At 44.7% G+C, this 17,720-nt stretch overlaps 1 protein-coding gene across 1 annotated transcript in view; it reads right to left on the reverse strand.

Annotated features, from left to right (window-relative positions):
* Nucleotides 1-1,417: 1,417 nt before the first annotated feature.
* Nucleotides 1,418-17,720, reverse strand: part of LOC118473722 (ATP synthase subunit alpha, mitochondrial) — a 25,962-nt gene continuing 9,659 nt past the window's right edge. Inside the window, exon 1 of the mRNA XM_035963618.1 lies at nucleotides 1,418-17,720. This exon is cut by the window's right edge and continues 9,659 nt beyond it. The gene's annotated coding sequence lies outside the window, so the exon portion shown is untranslated.

Genomic DNA, 17,720 nt, shown 5'->3' on the forward strand with positions numbered 1-17,720 from the left:
TAATCATTCTCAAAAAATCCTTGCCTAAATCTGCGCCATCTGTGTCCGTCTAGTGAAGATAGCTAATGGATTCCTCCCCAAGCTTCTTTCTTATTAGTTGCCTCAGCACCCGAGTAATAGACAGTGGGACTAGTTCTTAGTAGGCAAGCACCTCCTTGAGTGTCCAGTGTCAAAAGAATGCCAGGACCAGCCGATCCATCCAAGGTGAATGAGCCGCACGAACTGCTAACTACAGATATCATTTGCTCCTTGGTTTAGACTTTAGAACAGCACTAGATCTTAAGTATAAGTAATTGTGGGAGCAGACCTCCTAAAGCACCAGACCATTTTATGAACCAATTGCAAGTAAAAGTAGTCTTTGCAGCAAGTTAAACAATAGTATCACAAGTTCACAACTATGAATGCTCACACTCAGGATAGACGCCCAGCTTTATTAAGAAAGCCAAAGTTCATACAATAAAAAAGGAAATAAGGAAAGCAGGGGACACCTGCGTTACAATGAGGTAATCTGACTTATAACGACTCCTGAACAACTCAAACACTAGAAAGCACTAGTATCACCAAACCAACAACTGAGCTTTCGACAGACGGACTTAGTCTTTCTTCAGGTCCCGCTAACCTAGTGATGTAGAAGATTAGCGCCGGATGGCACAAGGCGCTTTGCTGTGCAGCCTCTCCACAGAATTTTGCTGCATGCTGTGATGGTGGAACTGTCATTTTGGGGAAGAAGAAAGCCGCCCCCTTTTGCGGCAGAGTGGGCAGCATCGCTTTCCCTCGCGTAGCTTCGATGCCATGAAAAAGCAGAAAAAAGACAAGAAAAAGAAAAAACAGTATCTTTTGGATTCCTGCCATTAATTACAGGAAAACGAATTGTGGAGCTGTAGGCTTCAAAGTAAGGGGAGGACCGAGATTATATACCCAGCAGCAGCGCGGGATCGAAGGGCTTGGTTGGAAGGTAAGTTGGTGGTAGGTTAGGGGTCTTTCCCGCGTGATAGGCTTGGCGCTTCCCGCCTGATAGATAACCACCACCACCTTTTACATGCAAGACTGCCATGCGGCACGAATTTCACGGTAGGTACAATCCTGATAAGTTTGCAGCAGTTGAGTCATGCCTTTGTAAACAAACCTTTCCCACCTTTAACAAACCGATCCAAAACCAAGAAAGAAAGAAAAGAAGGAATTTTAGCACAAGGTTCGCCAGACTTGCTTCTCGCTGCGCTCGATCAAAGAAAGATAAATCGAACAAGAGCTGCGCTCGACCAAGAAGTCATGGGGCTAGCTCGAACGATATAAAGATGGAATCAGCAGTGTCAGAAGGTACTTCAACCAAAACAGAGTAGCATGGCCGGGCAGTATTCGAAGCCTGTGTTCTCCCGAATAGCAATAGAATATTTTCTGACGGTATTTTCATTTTTTCAAGTGCTATTGCCTTCTCGGTATCGTTTTCTTCAAGAAGGGAAGGAATCGGGGGTTCCGGGCAAGACTGTTTGGCTCTATGTTCAGGAAAGGAATGCCCTCAGGGAAGAAAGAGGAAAGTAGCATAGCAGAGAAAAGAATCTCTGTTCTCAGTCTAAGTAAGCCCGTCCTAGCAATAGTGGCTGAAGCTGGTCTCGATCTCGAACTCAAACTGATGCCTAGCTGCCTCCATCTCCGCTTCCTTCTACTACCAGCGTGCGCTCATCCCTTGCTTGTTCTTTCAGGACTGAGTATGATGAAATATTTGGAGATCTGACTTACTTTAGTCCGTATCGTCGGTCTACTTCTGACAAGCAAAAGGCATAATATCCCCAATGAGTCAGGAATAGAAGATGCCAACGTGTTGAGACCGACCTAAAGATCTTGTCAAACAATACAGGCTTTCTTCCAAAGAATATCCCACTTTGTTGGCTGGCCTGGGAAATCTTCCTAGCCTTGACTGTCGTTGCGTTTAACGAGCTTGACAAAACTACCTCCCCGCTTCTCAAAACAAGGCAGATTAAGGGAGAATGCCATCTTTTTCGTAGATAGTCAGAGTTCGAGCTACTGGACTGGCTTCGGCTTCTTCCTTCGAGTTAGAGTGCCCAATGCTAATATTCTCAAATGCCTTAACCGTAATTTTCGTTGATTCGTTTAGACTTCATCCTATATACGCTTATGGACAGGCAGAAATGAACGGATACCATTCTCCAGAGCCAGAGATAGTAGCTTAATTAGCTTAGGTTTCAATCCTAACGCACGAGAAGAAAAACGAAAAGCATGGGACTTCCAGTACGATAGGGCCGGACCTCAATGGTCCTTTATGTCTGAAGCGGATGTGAGCGTGGTCAACCGAATCTGAGCCGTGTGCACTGCCATGCCAGGCGTCGGAACGCTAATCGGAGCACATAGAGTGGGCGGTGGCAAAGCAGTCATCGCGCGTGTGTGTATCTCTCCCCGAGAAGAGGCGCATGGGGTAGCGAGGCAAATCGTGTTTCATCAAATGTGACATGTCTTGAGACGTGCGGGGATCATAACAGCAGTACCCCTTGTGCTGATCACTATAGCCAACGAAAATAAATGACTTTTTTCTCAAAGGATTGACTTTGGCCACACCGTCTTGATCAAAGAGCTCGGGTTACACAAATCTCCCTTCTTTGTGTACTGGAACAGCTACCACTTCCTTTTCCTTTTCCTTATCCTTAGAACAGCACTAACTTACCGCTCTCTATACTATATAAAAATAAAAGAAAGAGAATAGCTCCATAACAAAAAAAATAGTGAACTGCCATGAATTACACACACGCTAGTAGTGGCTTGGCTCGGCTAGAGGACTACAGCAGCCGAAGCCGTGATTTGTATGGTATGTCTTGCCCTCAATGTCTGGTTGGTTGGTAAGTCACTAAATCCCTATCTCCCGGTGGTCGAGTACCCCCGACGCGTCGAATGGGTTGTTTAGTCTGACTTCTTGTGCTGGCCCGACATCATTCTGTCTCCCGCATTCTCTCCTTTCATCGGTTTGTTTTTTTTACTTCGCTTCGCGATTAGAGTTGTACGCATCATGCATGGGAATCCTTCCGTCCTTGATGTTAACGCTCTCGTGCGTAGGTCCCGGGTCAAAGGCATCTCGAAGGAAGCTGCTCCGCATATGCGATCACCTCCATGTACCTACAGATGAGGGCTCCAACGCCTACTGTACAATCATGTGGGAAGTGCATCCTGCACACCAGAAAGTAAGTGGCGTACGCCACACCCCCTCCCCCTGTACCTACACCCATTGAAACGTTTATTGTCTGACAATCTCCGACGCGACGCGCAACGCCCCATGCAAATCCCTACGTCGGTCGATCGATGCGCACAGAAGGAGAGCTTGTCCATAACGAAAACGCGTATGTTAAGTAAAGTTATGTTAAGTAAAGTAAAGTAAGGACAGCAAGCCAGTAATGAGAATAAGCTCTTCATCTTAGTTTCCGCTTTCAGACAAGTACAGCGTCCACTTTTCTCATATTTGCAAATTGCAGATCTTAATCTTAATAGGATGTTGGCTAAAATAAGGGAGGGATCGGATCCAAATACGCAGTGCAAGATGAATGGCCGAAAGAAAGATTAGAAAGTATGCCCTCGATTGGGCTGTGACCGACACACTCACATTGAGTCGCCGATACAGGTAGTGGTCAGTCTGCGCAAAGCCATAATACCAGATATCGGAAAGCGAAGCGTGGTGCTAACATGACTAAAAAAACGATTCGGAAATCTGGAACGAAGAGAAGTTAGTAAATAGGCCTTTTGGGAAGCCCTTGATCGAGTAGTGAAAGCATTTGATCCATCAGATCAGTGCTTGATCTTCTACTTATACTTAATAGGTTCAAGACCTAAATAAAGGAATGAAAACAGCTGCAAGATCCGCTTACTTCTTTCTCTTAGTCAGCTCTATCTCATATTGCCTACGAGCTCTCGTAGTATCTCACAGCAGTATCGAATAATGAAAAGAAGGAAAGCTCTATTGAATAAGCCAAGGATAGAGAGAGGCCCCTTAAAGAACTATTTGAGAAAAGGAATATATCTCCAGGTTATTCATTCAATCCTAATTTTCAATCTCGCGAATTCAATAAAAAGAACTCAAGGCTGCGACATCCACTTTAAGACTAGTTAAAAAGAAAAGGTTCCACCCTTCTAGTTAGACAACCGATATGCGACATCATACTTAGTATGGGAGTTGCCGCTGATCTGCGACATCAATAGATAAGCATGGTATGCGAATATGTGTTGTTGATCTCTGCATCGCGATGCTACTTTCGTAGGGGAGAGCAGTCAGTCCCCACCAAGGTGGGTCTAAGGGCTTTTTGGGGGGGTAATTTCGCTTCGTTCATCTTCAAGTGCCGACAGTTTCTATTCCCGAGTGTGAAAAGCCAGTACTGGATAGACGGTTTAGATACGTCACTGAGTGCCCCATGGGTCATCTTGTTTCCTATTTATTGGAAGCTACATAAAGCATCCCTATATTAAGATGAAGTAAGAAAGCATCAGTCCTCTTTTTTTCTGTCTTCTATGAAAGAATGTAGCTCGCTCTTTCAACCCTCTGCGGAACTGTTTGAGTTTTAGCATTGACCCCATTTCCTTTTGATCGTATTACGCTTGACTCGCTGCAAAACATTTCGCTTTCTGCGCTCGCTCGTACGTGGTTTACACTCCTTGCCTTTCATCTGACTTTTCCATCGGGCAATTGTTTGTTTTCAACTGGATTGGATTCCAAAGCAAAGATAGGCAACTTTCACTTGAAAGAAAGGAGCTTCAGAACTATTGTATTCCACCGAATAAGAATAAGAGCAAGAAGGGGCTATCTTTGTGAAGGGACCGGCACCAGAAAGTAGATCATATGGCCTTTCTTTCGCAAAAAAAAATAAAGTAAAGCCAGAAATGCAGCAAAGCAAGTCGTCTTTGGTTTGGAGCGAAATTCCCGGATGTATAGGCTTGATCGAGTGCCTTACCTGAAATCGACGATCTAAAGTGGGTTCTTTAGCTTGCTCCGACAGAGGTCTCCTTCTCCCTTAGCAGCGAGACCAGTCCCTACCTCTTTTCAAGAAATCTTTCATACCTTTTCTACGCCTAAAACAAGTTCATGTCTCTCCTCTCTGAAAAGTAAGTCGGACCTTATTGAAAAGTAGTACGCTTTCTTTCGTGGTGTTCAGGATCCCGTGCTTTGTAGTTCACGCATGGCTTTCTCTAACGAAGCTAATGCCGAATCGAATTAAAGACCTTAAACGGAGGAGGTGGCGAAAAACAAAAAAAGAGAAAGAGCTTACAAACTTCTCTGAACCCGGTAGCCAGCGGAGCCCTTATTCATGGGTTAGGGACTAGCATTGAACAAAGTTGGTGACAGCCGAAGAAAAAGTGAAAGGGCAAGTAAATAATCTAAACATGCGAAAAAAAAGAAAAAAAGTAACGCGCCCTACCTGTTAGTATTAGTAAAGTAAGGCCTTCCAGAGCCACACAGACATACACGCGGAGCGGATGAGGGCACTGAAATAAATGGATGTCGATCCGGTACTTAAATTGCATAGAAAAAAAAGAAAGAAGTTCATACTTGATGAAACGCACATCATCCAATGAATGATTTAAGAACACAGACAGAGAGATATTTACTTTTTTCACATCTGTAACTACATTCTCACATTTCTTTTTTGATCTTTTTATGCGATCGGAAAACGAATGAGATCAGAAAGATAGGCAGACGACTTGACGATAAGGTCGGATGTTTCCGTGAGCAGTAAGCAGCGGATCTCCCCTTTTTTTGGGGAAAGCTGGTGGCCCTTTTGGCGTGTTAATTCGGGCGGCCTTCTTCGTTCGGTAGATCCGGTCGAGGTGGTTTTCGTTTACCAGCGCGTAGGTGGTTGAAGTTCCTATGACCGAGTCTTTCTGGCCCCTGTGAACATATTTTCTTAATGTATTAAAGAGGGCCTCTCTAACCGGTGAAAAGTGGTAGGTGTCCACTAACGGCTATTCCTGGCTCGGCTCCGATAACGCAATTCCGGGAGGAGTCGGTAGTTGGGCACTGGATCCCTTCGGACCTGGAGAACGTGTGACACTGGGTCGGGGTTTGGTGAACCAACAGGTCGCTCCTTTAGTTGAAGTATCGGGCCCCTTTTTCGTTGCCTAGGTTACACCTTCGGAATACCCCAGACGGGGATTTCGCTCTATTCCCCCCAATCTTCACTTTACGCCACGCCGACTCTCCGTCGTGGAATTAGACCAAGGGTCGAAGACCCATACCATAGGACCCCGTCTCCCGTATCTTATCTTTCGCACGTAGGAGATCGAGACACAGCCTTAGGGCTATGGGGAAAGTAGATCGATTGCCCAAGAATTACAACTACATAGAGGGTCTCTACAAGTCTATAAAGAAGTTTCCAAAAATTGATCGGTAGTAGTCCGGTCGCACCCGAACAATAATATTCCAGAGGGAAATGCACCTAAGATCAAATATTTTGAGCCGGCTTCCGTGGAAAATTCAGACTTTCTTTTTGATGCTGCGATCACATAAAAACATAAACTTTGAAGCTCAATAGCTAAATACATGGCAATTAAATCATGAGCCGGGATCATTAAGAGCATACTGCGAGTAGGAAGTGGAATTAATACAATGAATTCAAAAGCATCAAACCTCTCTTTTTCGAAAGAATCGAAACACATCGAAATGGTACCAGCCGTACTTAATAATAGAAGGATTTGGCAGAAATATGTAAAATTGTCCCTCCTAAAAAAATTATTCCAGAATAAATGGGCAATAGTTAGGAGAGGTGCGCCAGCGGCGAGCAGAAGCAAGGTTATTAGATACCGAAGGAAAGCCCGGCCAGAACCACACGTGCAAGTTTCCCTGCATGTGGCTCGTCCGTGATAACTTCTTCGGATTTGCGTGAACTAGCGGACCGATCACTAAGTGGTTAGTACCTCCAGCATGAGCGAACCTTTTATGAACTGGTTAGGAATGGGCGCCACTATCCCAGCCCGGATCCAGCCGGGTTCTATTGATCATGTCCCCTTCCCAACAGTTGTACCTTGTCTTGGGGCGTCTTTCTTTGGCTTTACTATCAAGCCCGCCCGCCCAGACGCGGCGCCCTTTCGCATTATCATCTACCGCCCTTTCTTTCCTCCCGTCCCTTCACGCATGAAGATCGTCGTATGTATGTTCGACTTCGGTTGCCGGTGCAATAGAATTGGCGGGAGTATATTATGGCAGGATCAGTCACCTGGGCAAACCAACCCTCCTCCAAGAAGAATTGTGCTATGCCCCCCCCCGATATCCCTATAGAGCGAAAGAGCTGCCTGGTGATCCCTAGGTTGCAGCACGTCCGGTCGTTAACTCCTCGCTAGCTGCCGCCGTTTTTAGGACCGACCGACGCCTCACCTGCATGCACAGGTACCTACGTAGTGTAGTGTCGGTCGCACATTCATAATAGCGTTCGGACTCATGTGCCTTCCTGAACCAGGGGAGTTCCCTTGCTCCTGCTGCGTACGATTAGCCAGCCTTGCGGCGGCAAAAGGATTAGGACGTCCCCCCATGCTAAGGTTCCCTGCGGTCCGGCCGCATTAGGTTAGGGAGCTGGGCGATAATAGCTCCTCCGCATCCCAAGCGCGCTGCCCTCCTAGGCGCGCAACACTAAGTAATCCAAGCCAACCCACATTACTAACTAACGGTGGATAATCATCTTTCTTAGAGGTACTAAATACAACTCCATGAATGAGCAAAATGAAGGTTGCGTTAATGAGAAAGATCTCTGGGGAAACCGCTAAAAAAAGATTGAACATGTGTTTCGATAACTTCTTCTGCTTTCATTTCCTCTCCTCCGTCTGCCTGCAAAATCACTGAGTTAATTCAAAAGTCCTGTTAGGTCACATAAAGGCGCTTGCCGCTAAACTAAAATAGGAATGCTTAAATATGCCCCCGCCCCCTTTTGAGATCTTCATATTGAAACAATAGTAGCGCATGCTCATACTCAGCCCTTTCGAGCTGAGCACGGCTGCGGGCGATTCCATCCCATCGGATCCTTTGCGCCAATTCATGGCACCTCCTGGAAGTGGTCTGTGCATCCAGGTAATCCTGGTTGTGCGAAACCACCTCCAAAAAGAAGATGGATCCTTCCCCATTCTCCCGCAGATCTTGATAAGCTGCCCGGAGAATAGAAAGATTATCCATTCCTTTGTCCAGATAGGAACGAACCGCCTCTTCTAAAATGTACGGCTCGAGGGCTTGTTAAGGAAGGCGGCTAGGGAAGGAGGGAAAACGAAAGGCGTTTTCTGGTTAAATACATTACAAGATGTTTTTCCATACTTTCCGCCTTCAAGTCCTATCTCCGTCTAGGACCTCTGAGGTGTCTCATTCCCATCTCCTCTCTCTCGAGATTAGCTTCCGTCCCTTTAGAAGCCCGGAGGTCCCGGAAATCCTTATAAATTTAAGCGAAATAGGGTCCCTAAAACTTTGTAAGATTTCGGGCATCTTTTCCGCCCCGTGGCGCTCAGTTAAATCATCCACCAAGTGGGCGCAACTCGCCCACTTTCTTCGACCCCAATTCATTGTAAAAACCAATAATGATTGGTTTCAATTCTTCTTCAATATCGAATAACTGTTCCATAGTCCTGATATCTTGCTCGGTAAGCGGCCTTGAAGGTGCACTGCTGTCCTCTGGCTGGTCCGGCCCAAGCGGAGCACTCGACGGCTCTGCTCTCCCCGATCAGTTGGCTGAATCGATGGATTAGGCGCCGCTAAAGCCATTTCCGGCTGCTGCACCTCTTGCCCAGGTTCCACAGGTGCCCCGGGTATCTCCCGAGAAAGCCCCTGGAAAAACGACGAGGACGGGCTAGAGGTTCCATCGGGGTTGCCCGCAGCGGATCCCCCCCGCATTCTGATCAGGTTCGTTACCCATTCCGCTGTGGTCATCAAAGAAGAATAATAAAAAAGTGCTGTTGTTACACTCAACAGAGTGAAAACGCGAGCAGCCCAAACTGGGCAACGCGGCCATAAAGCGCGAACCAACATCCGTGATACGAAAACCAAAATCAGAATGAGGAAGAAAAGGATATCTTTAGGTAAGTCATGAAAATGAAAACCCAATAAGAACTTACCCAATAATTTAGAACAGATCACTTCCAAACGAGACATGATGAGCTAAAGTCAAAATAAAATGCAAGAGAAATTCAAATTATGTAAGGCTTAGAAAAAAGTCCTGCGTAGAGTCCACGGGGAGCCTTTTTCGATTTGATCTCTAGTCAAACTAAGACTGGAGCTTGAAGCCACTACTCTAGAACCGGAAGAAGCCTAACTTCTGCATTTTGAGTAGATTTTCTGACTATCATTTGCCTTGAATTACAATACGATAATCTTCGATTGGTAGAAGTGAGTCCGGATCTCCCTCTTTTCCACTAAACCCGCCACTCCTACTTGTACTTTATTTTCCACCTGGCTAGCTTCAATTGCTTAGTAGGGAGTTTCCATCCTTGACTTTCGCGGTTCTTTCTTTGCTTTCTTCAGTTGTGTTGAGGAGCTATCTTTTGAACCCAACTAACTCTTAAATCCGAACTTTCCCTGCAGCTTTAGGGCTTCTAGTGAGGAGAGGTGATTCTCTAGTTTCTCATTCGCATAGCCATCTCGATTAACTGAGTTGACTTGTGAGCTCCCCTAACCCGGCAGGCAGGCCAAAGAATGAAGGGCAGTGAAAATGGTTTCTTCTTCTGGCTAATTCCGATACGAATACCAAAAACAGCTTACTTCCGTTCGTGTCCTCGGAAATTGGATTACTTATGAGTTTCTTCGGTGCAAAAGTAGGCAAGTCCATTTTATCGTGTTTTTCGTCCTCAAGACCTGATTTTCCAAAGAAAATAGCCTGCCAAAGAGCTAGCTATAGAAATACAGTCAGTCGGGGTAAACTGAAAGAAGGAAATCTACATTCATAGATAGTAGGGCAATAGGCTCACTTACATAGTGGGGACAGCAATAGGCTCACTTACTTTTGAAATAAGAGGGTCGGTCAACTCTCGGCAGATAGGGTAGTTGCTAAATAAAAGCAAAGAAAGAGTGAGTTGAAAGAAGAAATGTATGTGGGTCACCATATAATATATATAATAGTACCTAACTTACTAGGTATCTCGGTCAACTGCTAGCTTTTCATCCTTGGTGCAGTATTTCCACCTTCTATTGCTTTGCTTGCCTAGCTCTTACTACCGTTATTTCCATCTGAGAACTAGACGCCCGGTTCAACTTAGCCAAGTTAAGGGAACGCACTACTCTTCCCTACAAGCAACGGATTGAGCGCTAGCGCGAAAGCCGGTGCGCGTTAGGCGCATCCGTTTTCTTGCTTAGTAGTTACTCACTGGGATTCCCGCAGTGCAGCCGTTGCTTGTTGGGCTACAAAGCACTTCTTAGACGGAAGAGCGGCAAGCAAGCCTACTCAAGTACCTAGCACTCCACAACCCATTAGTTGGAAGGCAATCAGCAACTTAGCACACTAGAGCATACAACGACCTTTAGCAACCTTTTCTCGAGCGATAGTCTAGTAGGTCAAGCCCGAGTGGAGGCCATCCATCCCTTTCTGATGAAACCTTTGTTGCCCTAGCTTGAATTGAAGGTTTGGCTAAGGATGGGGATCCGGTGTCTTCATCTATACCATCAGAGAAGAAGGCTTGCCAAGAATGGACGAAGGTATGATTCTAGGAAATCTAGATTTGAAAGAAGGAAGCACCCGAGGAGCAATCAAACGGACATTTCTACGAGTGAACTCGCTAAAGCTGAGGATCCGCCAGCCAATAACTAACTCATACGAAATTCATGGAGCATAGTAGCGTTTTCCCCTGTGCATCACTAGCATCAACTATCAACTCTTTATCTATGTAAATTCTTGATTGAAATCCTTCGCTGTTGTCCTCGAAAGACTCTCTTCCTCTCAACCAGTTCACTTCTCCTTTCCAGCTACTGACTGGGCTTAGCAACTAGTTATGTCCCTATCTGCCTCCCCTGCCTCCTTCCTCTTCTCTACTTAAAATGTTCAACTAAATGCAAGTGAAACGAGACGAGAATCTTCGATTGGGAAGTGCACTTAACCCACCCACCTAAACCGGATCAGGAAAAGTGTTTAGTACGTGCCAATCGGAAACGTCCTGTCCTCAGTTCCTCGATGCATTCACGAGGGAAATTCGTTTGAAGTCGGTGATTAGGCAGACGCCCCATTGTTCGTGGTGTTGCAATGAATCCAGTGGATCAGCCTCATGGCTCGGTGAGGGGCTTTATGCTGATAAATAGGATTCTTGTTATAATTTCTGTGGGCTCTAAGCTCCTCCCTGACTAAAGAAATCTAAAGTCAGAAGCTTCCATTCTAAAAACTCATAAAGATTTTCTGACTTCTTTACACGGGATGTAGAGCTTTTGCCTCAATCCTTTCTTTTCCTTAGCTATTCTTTATTAGCATGAATCTCCATCTATTCTTTTGGGGAAATTGAAAAATCATTAAAAGTAAATGGACCCAGGAGGAGTGAATTACAGCTTTCACTCAATGCACTTGAGAATAACATCTAAAAAAAGTAACTATACTTGTAACCCTTGGTGTCTTATATATAGTTAGCATATTGTTTGTAGGCATCCATAAGTGATTAACGATGATCCTACTTTGATACCACTCCAAGATTTTACGGGTGCTTTGAATATAGATGGTAATTGAACTGGACATGTCCTGGGGGAGGTAGTAATGGAGGGGTCTCTGGAAAAAGAACATGGTTTGGTTTATAGGTGGAGGCTTACTGAAATAGACCCTGTTGTTTCTGATGTAGGAGTTGGGGATGGAATGATTGATTCAAGCTCTGGTGGTACTAATCATGTCTCTGGGAGTAAACCAACTGGAGCGGCAAGGAAACATGCAGTACTGGAGAGGGGATCTCATAGCAATACTGATTCAAGTAATTTCAGAGTTACCAGAGATGCAATTGGTTTCGAAATATGTATTAAAAAATGGTAAACTAATACTGACTATTCTCTGTGGATATCTGGTTGGACACCAAGCATTTTTACCCCCATTTGAATGCAGAGTCAGAGTATAGACAGCTCAACAATGTTGTCATATATTTTTATACCAAATTAGAGTGCACAGTCATTTTTCTATTTATGTTCCCAGAAATTCAGTTCACTAGGGAACACCTTACAGGTTGGTCATGGGTCAGGATTGGATAGCAAGAGTTGTCGGTAGCCGGCATTAGGTAAAAGGAAAAGCTCTATAAAAGCGAAGAAATGAAATCGAAGGATACTAGCACTTCTTTCTATACTTGTAGGCTTTCTTTCTTATATTCAACTTCATGAATTCGCTATGCTAGGTTCATTCCATCCATCTATCAGGTTTGAGTAGGTAGGCTCTTTCCTTAAGAAAATGCACGTAAATAAGTGAATCCGAAAAGACCAAGACTTGAATGAAGCCCATTTCCCAGGCTAGTTGTTGCCCATGTAGAATAGCCAAAAGTGAAGTGCATAAAGTGCTATTGTAGCCAATCTTTTTCTATAAATGGCACCACCCGTCTCGCTAACTTCACGTAGAAGCTTCCTTTCCCGGGTTATAGAGCAAATCCTTGTTCTAAAGCTTAATCTACCCCTATGCTATGAATGAACAGATCCACGAGCTGAGAATCCCATATTCTTTAAGCCAATCCGCCATATCAGCCCTTGTTGAACAACTTAATAATCCGGAGAGAAGATGCTTCTCGGAAGACGATGGAAATGAGGAACGAAGTTATCCTTCCCCTTTTTTTAAGGCACGGGCTCAGGTTACGTACGGATTTTATGCAACAAATACGATACATACGGTGTAGAATACTTTATTGCTACTGGCTTTTGCCTTTCACGGATCTCGCTGCGCGCCTCAATCGTATCTTCTCTTGCGCGGAGCTAGAAGATCATCGACTCTTTCTTTCGCGTATGAATACAGGGCCGGGTCTACGTACCATACCAATGAAACACACAGACACCAATTCTACGCCTATCTGAGTTTATGCTTAACGAAAGAGCAAGCACTTGGAAAGGAGAGAAAAGGTCGTCCCTTTACTCTATTCCTGACGTTAGGACGGATACTTAACTAGTGGGAGGCCTTACGAGGGCTAATCTACTATACTACTTGACTCACGAGTTGCTCAAATCATCTCTTGATTCGGAATCACGGGATCGGTAGATGTCACATAACTTGATTAGTTAGAAAATGATTATGCTATCGGCTTGATAGAATAAAAAATATGAATAATACAAGTGCCGGTCAGCTAGCACCTTTGGTGACATGCTGTTCCCCACTAGTCTTCTTCGTACATGCCCATGGGGTCATCCCTAAGGCCTATTCAGCACTGCACACTGGGTAGCACGTAACTAGTGGTCATGCTTACTTCAGATGTTCTCAGCCCAGCTCAGTCTATCACTTAGACTTCTGATTTCGTGCTGTGTTCAACAAGCTAGGAACACAAAAGAACGCTTATCCTCTTAGGGTAGGGGCCACATTCTTGCATACTCTTTTGGATTTGACAACGTGAGTTCTAAACTGAGCATAGAGCAAATATCTCTTGATAAAAGAGAAATAGCAAAGGGAAATGTGCTAGCTGATAACTCCTACTATTTCGCTTCGCGCCTCTGCCTCGTTTTCAGTGAGATATGCCCATCATAGAGAATCCAAGACTCCTCACTTGCCTTGCCGCTTCGCGCCTGCCTCGTTGACTGATCTCGTACAATCACTTGCATTTTCCTATGTGGAAAACTTAGCAACTACTCTACCCTTCCCTTAGAGTAGAGTGGAACTCACAGTGTAGCGAGCCACCCATAATCGGCTTGGAAGTGTTGCAGCTCGCATCCATCAGACCTGGAAATACGCTCTCTTTCTGGAAGTCACTGGCCAAGTATGACATAGAGAAGATGGATGAAATTCGATAAAAGGCCGAAGGCGCGCCTCGAAGCAACCGTCTACTACTAGTTTATATGACTAGCTCTTATACTATACGAGTTCCTGGTAAACCACTACTTGTGTAAAGTAAAGTACTCCGCTCGTTCAACTTGATGATGATCAGTTTGAGCATGTTCAGCAAGTTCACCAGTTAGCTTTCCCGCCTGCTTGCCAACTAAAGCAAGGACAGCTATCATAGATAGAAGCCTACGTAGGGATACTACAGACAAACTGCTATATAGAGTGGCAATAATAGCAAGGGAGGACTATTTAGTGAAAAAGCGGAAAAAGCCTTGACAGCCGACGTAATTTAATGCGCATTGCCCTTATAGAGTGGATTGTGCTATTTCTACTTAGGTAATTGCCTTTCTTTAAGAAGAAAATAATAGCCCATTGGACTTACCATGCATTGGAAAAACGATCTAACTATGCCTCCTAGATAGACAGACTTTCTATATATACTCTCTGAAGTCTATATTTGCTACACCACCAAACAAAAAACAAAGTAAGATACGTACTACTCGACTCGACTACACAAATAACCATAAATAAGCAAAGAACGGGACTACACACAATAAGTAAGAAGCTAAAGTCTGAAGCTATTTGTTGAAAAGCAAACCCAACTTGATAATTAATTGAATGAGCGAGCCCGCATTGCTACACGAGCTTAGGCCTCAATCAAACACTAACTAACCACCCGCTAACAAAGCTATAAATGCTGGAAAGACACTAACCAGAGGACAGGTAAAAACACGTCCCACTTCTTTTTCTTTACCAGCTTTGGCTTGCCCGTCACCCCTAACCCATTCACATTACCAAGGTTAGATAGATAGATGAACGGGTTCTAACTATTCGCATCTAGAGAACGCATCCCTGCCCTTCAAGCTCATGGTAAGAAGCAAGCTATTCAAGATCTCATTCTACTCTGGCACACCCATCCCGGAGGCTGTATCCCACCATAAGTCTACACCACAAACAGAAACAAACGGACCTGCACTACTTTTTTTAAAAGAGCAGCGCCACTACCTTGGCTTTCCAATCTGAACCGGGTATGGTATGCGGATCTAAGATAGAGAAATCAGGGAAACCAAGCGGATTACCTACTCCATATTTCTAATGTGCTCTAAACCCAGAAAATGTTGAAACAGAGTTTTATGAGCAATTCTGGGTCTCTTCTCAAGCGGCGGAGCTGTTCTCGCTTCCATATTTCAACTCATTTCCACTCACTCAACTCAGCGCAACCCGATTCAAGCTAAAGCAGCTGTTAGACGTTGAGAATCTTTCTCTTCCACTGTTCTTGTCAAGTCAAATAAGTTAGGCGAGCTTTAGAGCAATAAAATCAATGCACATTCTTTAGAGTGGAGACAACCCTCCCCCCGGATAACGACGAGACACTAGTAAGCACCTTTTTTCGAAACTGGATAACGAACCGTCAGAACGGGCCTTATTTACTTATCATCTGAAAAAGATGGTAAGCTCTTACTTAACTCGAGTCAATGCCAAAACCCGGGAAGCAGCAAGTGTCATTCTAAGCCAAAATGCTGTTTTTTACCCGAGAATCTACACATGTGCAATACTTGATGGATTGAAGGAAGTCAGAGGGAGAGTTCCGTATAGGGGGTGGTGAAGGGGCTCAACAGTTTCGAACCGTAGTGATATCACGCCTCGGTCGCACACATCTGGCTTTTGGGGTTCGGGATCATAGCGTGAGCTATGGCCAAGTGCCTCCATTCTTCCTCCACGGGATCAAGGCGATAAATACCAGCTTCTTTCCTCCACGGGATTCGTACATCGGATGAGGATTCCTACAACGGTAGATGAATTCTAGAAAGGGCAAAACCTACGGGTGCACCAGGACGAGTACCTTCTTTTTATTGATCCACTGGAATATCTACTAAAGGAAATTTGCCATACACTTGTTCTGGTTCCTTTCATCGGCGTTGTAAGCGCGTTCTTATTCCGTTTTCTTGGATGTTTTAGTCAAAAAATAAATTCTTTTTCTGGAACTCGCAATCTGGAGGATTCGAACCGTAGTGAGATTATCTAGCAATCTCGAAATATCGTATCTACTAGTGCCGGGGGAGGAATCGAAATCTATATGCCCTCTCGGGTTCTTCCCTTTCCACCAGTCACTCGGAAATCATCTCTCATTTACTTATGATGCCGACAAGCCACGAAAGGAGGAACTTCACGATTGAACTGGGCTCGCCTCCACTTCTGGGCTTCAACCAGCTACTCAGCAAGAATTAGCACAACAGCTAGCACACTTTCGAGTTGCACTTACCGTCTCTCATATCCGTGAGGAAGGAACATGTGCCACTAGAGGCTAGAAATACTTCTCTTGTCAATTCAAGGAATGAGTCAAGGCAATACCATCTCGGAAGGCGACTCATATACAGAGAAGTCTGCTCACTCAGGTCTAATCTCATCTAGATGATCGGTTATTGGAAGCCGTTCTACAAATCCATGTCCTTGGATCTGACCTTCTCTTTAGCTTTTGGAGTAGTGACTTTCCCTTTGCTTTCTTCCTGTAGGCAGTAGTAGAACGATACTAGACCCTCTATCTCCTTCCTTAAGTACTAGTATCCCATTCATTCCTTCACAGCTGTTTCACCAGATCTTTGCTTGGAAATATTCTTAGGTTGAATGGTTTGGGTGGCCATCCATATATATCCTATCATCACTCCTCCAGTAAGTAGGCAAGGCATCCGTACTATCCCTATCCTGGTTCCTGGCTTTGCTTTATCCATCGAGACAGACAAGTCAAGTTGTTTGATGCCAGTTCTCATCTAGCCATTTCTCCGGTTCCAATGATAGGAGCTCGCGCTTCCATGATCCCTACCTCTCTCTCCTTTCGGCTAGTCATTGGAAAGCTTGCTTCCTAAAAGGTGCCAGGAATAGGCTATCTAGAGGAAATAGAGACTACACTGAGTGTAACAGTCAAGCAGGAAAGTAGACTAGAAAGAAAGAAAGCATGAAAGCAGGATTGGGATTAGCCAGAGCCAGTAGATCCTCAAGTCAAGGATTTGGGATTATTTGGATTCGCCCTAGTATCAACAATGGATTAGTATTGCTTCTATTGATGGCCAGGCCTGTCTATCTGAGGGAACTACGGATTCATAGGCAAGACAAGAAGGGGAACGGAACCGTATAGGGAAATTGAAACAGTGATGCAAATCGGGATCTCATGCCAGGAAAGATCAGTTGTAAGCTGGAAGCAAGCTTTCTTCTCAGGTATTGGAGCAACATTGAGAAATCCTTAGCGAAATAGGTGTAATGGAAAAAGAAGTGCTTCGAATCATTGCTATTTGACTCGGACCTGTTCTGAAAAGAGGTATTTCGAATTGCTTGTTGACACGGAGAAAGTAGGGGAAAACCTCTGCAAAAATGTCCATATTGACCTTGCCTTGGACATAGAAGAGTTCCGAATCGAGATGGAATTCCTGGGTTCGAACCTTATCTTAAGGGAGGTATCCGGGTCTATTTGTTAGGGCTATGTTTCTGTAACTAGACTAGTTTCCTGATTCATAGGTTCTAGTTCCTGTTTCTTTTCAGGCTCAGGGTCATTCCTGGTTCTCAATTGCGCATATATCAAGAAAGGAAAAGTAGTAAGCTGGACTGGTTCCTTGCTTTCAGGGGTGCTCGTATACTTTACAGATGAATACCTTAGCATTCCGGGGTGTTAGCTTTCCTTGGTTGATACGGTTTCGCCCCTGCCTGGAAATCCAAAGAAAAGAAAGCCAGGTCGTCTATTTAGAAAGGAAAGGGCTAACTTGTGGAGCCATTACTATACTAGTCGGAGTGGCAAGACTCACT

This window comes from Zea mays, unplaced genomic scaffold, assembly GCF_902167145.1.
Source record: "Zea mays cultivar B73 unplaced genomic scaffold, Zm-B73-REFERENCE-NAM-5.0 scaffold_113, whole genome shotgun sequence".
Classification (NCBI taxonomy): domain Eukaryota; kingdom Viridiplantae; phylum Streptophyta; class Magnoliopsida; order Poales; family Poaceae; genus Zea; species Zea mays.